The following is a 3,170-nucleotide window of genomic DNA, read 5'->3' on the forward strand; positions in this document are numbered from 1 at the left end:
TTTCACATAAGTATAAATGACTAGAATGCATCCAAGGTTAATATACTTAAACCTAGGCATTTTATATTTTAGAATTCACAAATTGTGGAAATGAGAATTTAAACCTTTCTTCAGTCTTATTGGTGGTCAACTTAAAAGGAAAAGTGAAGCCATTTGTGACTTCATAGAGGTAGTATAGATTCAGTCTTTTATCTTTACCCTGTAGTATGGGTGACAATTTACACATAACATGTAAAAAATATATAGTTACTGTTATTATGTACTGATCTTGTTCTGGAGCCTAAGCCTTGTTGTTGAAAGAAACAAGTTTTAGTTTGTTAATTATAGATAGCTCATTTCTTCCAGTTTAAAACAGTTGTCATGGTTGTAAAACATGTCCATGTATTCTTCTAAAGGGATACTTCTCTCTTCAAAAGGTGGAACCTAATTCCCCTTCCCTGAATGTATGCTGGCTCAGTGACTTGCTTCCAAAGTAAAGAATATGGTGGAATTGACAACGTGTAACTTCTGAGTTTAAGACTTAAAGGCATTGTAGTTTCTTCTTTGCTCTTTCTCTGGTGTCACTCACTTTGAGGGAAGCCAAGTGCCATGTTATGAGGATACTCAAAAGCCACAGAGAGACCCATGTGGCAAGGAACTGAGGCCTTTAGCCAATAGTTAGTGAGAAGTGAGGCCTCCTGCCAACAGCCATGTGAATGAGCTTGGAAGCAGATCCTGAAGCCAGAATCAAACTTCAGAAGACAGAAGCCTTGGCTGACATTTTGTTTGCAATCTTATGTGAGACCTAGAGCCAGAAGCACCCAGCTAAACCTTTCTGAAATTACTGAGCCATATAGATTTCGAGATAATAAGTGTTTGTTATTTTAAACCACTGAGGTTTTGTGCAATTTGTTGCACAGAAATACATAATTAATATAGTAGTCTCTGTAAGGTAACATTCACTCAATTTTATATTCAAACTACCTGATAGGTTTAGCTCTCCTCAGAGTGTCTCCTTCTCCACCTACCTTTCAAGATGGAAGCTTTCTAGAGGAAACCTTAAAATGGATGTGTCTTGTACCATTCCCTAAGGCTCTGCGCCAGGTAGAAAGAGGAGGACTTTCTTTCTACCTGGTCACTTTTTAAAAATGAAGTCCACTGAGGGACTCATTCCATTTGAACATCATTCTGGAATCTCCTCCTTCTGATGGTGAACTCGGTAATGACGTACCATCAGTCTTTGCCTGTAGGCCTCCTCTGATCTACTTGCATTTTCAGCTGTTGAAGATATGAAAACTTTGGATGACCTACATATCAGGTGTGGGCCCCAAGGAACCTATTGCTCTTCCCCCACAGACTGTTCCTAACCTTTAGCACTTGAAGGACCATACTTTCAGTGCCCTGATTTGATGTGGAGTTTGTTTAAGATTCTTAAAGTTTTCCAAGGATATAATCCAGAGGACATAGGACCAAATTCTTTCACTAGGAATCTCTTAAAATTTTCTTCAGAAAATGTGAAATACTGGAAATAGACTAAATGCCCACATATAGGAAACTAATTGAATAAACTATGATGCATCTACACAATGGAGTAGTATGCATCTATAAATAAGAATGAGTAAGATATTTTCAGGATATATTGTTCCATGATAAAAGCAAAAAATTACCTATAGTATATGACCATTTAAGCGAGAAGAAAATATAAGAAAATATACATGCATCTGCTCATCTGTAGAAAAGACACATTCGAAAGATAAAACAGAAACAAAGAAGATTGATTACATACGGGGGTGTATGTAATGGGAACATAGTGTAAGGTTGAAGAAGACACGATGCTTTTGTGAATAGACATTTTTAGTAGTTTTTATTTTGAGAATCATGATATTGTTTTGCATACCTCCCAAATAAATGATTGAATAAACCAAGATGTGAGTAGAACCCAGAATGGAAACAAGTAGTACCAAGTGGGCCCAATTATATTATAAATGAATAAAATAACCACAGTGAGAGGGTGCGGATAAAGGAAGGAATGTTAAGTAATTTCAGAAAGCTGTATTTTGACTAAATATAGTAACATTAAAAACAAAAAAACAAGCTTTCCACAAATGTCATATTCTGTATAATAAATTCATGTCTAACATGGATATACGTCAGTAATTCTAAAATTATTTTATGTTCATACTAGGTTTGAATAAATGAGCTGATATATTATTTATAATAAGAGCCATGTTTCTTTACTGTCAGAGAAAGAGGTTATAAATGAAAATGAGGAAAGACTGAAATGAACCCTGTCATGTTAAATTAGAATAAAAAGTATCAGTATAAACTCATAATTTTAATATATATTATACATATTAATATATATGTAACGATGGATACAGAAATAAACAGGCATGTTTATGTGTTATTTTACATAAATATATTTCCTGGCTCTGTTCTCTGAGAGGGCCTAGAAACCACAACATCGCTAGTAGCAATGAGCACACTTAGCTTTTAAATATTGGACTCTAAGTATCACTTTCCAATGAAAGGGAGTGGGGTTCTTTGGAGAAATAGCTGATCCCAGGAAGGACCAGGGCAGGGAAAATACAAGATGAGACTGGAATATTTTGAGGTAACAGGAAGTACTCATAAAATGATGGAGGTATCCCCAAAAAAACCCACAAAAAACGTATGAAGAGCTTCCAATGGCCAAAGTTGGGCTGATTGTAAAACAATTCAAATAAAGCTGGATTTGAATTGAACCTCTAGATTAAAATAATTCTCAATGACTCTACACAGATAAAAATACAGATAAAAATATATAAATGGAATAGTAAATAAATATGAGAGTACTTTCCTTTACAGTAGAGTATATATTAATAAATCTCCAAGGAATAAGGGTAATAGAAAATTACCATTAAACAAAACATCACAGTAGTATTTGTTGTATCTACTCATCTGTATACATGTTCAAACCATCAGTGACTGCTAAAATTAATGAGTTATGAGAAATAGGGTATTTACATAGTTTTAAAGTGTTTCCTCACAATATATTTATTACAAAGTGAAAATATTAAGATTACAATGAAGCTTAGCAGACATGATTTAGCCATGTGATTAGAGTTAATGTTATCATCAGTAATAAAATACAATGCCATCATATACCCCATTAGATGATGTATTGAGAAGCATATAGCATCACTTCAGTC

Source organism: Canis lupus, chromosome 8 (genome assembly GCF_003254725.2).
Source record: "Canis lupus dingo isolate Sandy chromosome 8, ASM325472v2, whole genome shotgun sequence".
Lineage (NCBI taxonomy): Eukaryota > Metazoa > Chordata > Mammalia > Carnivora > Canidae > Canis > Canis lupus.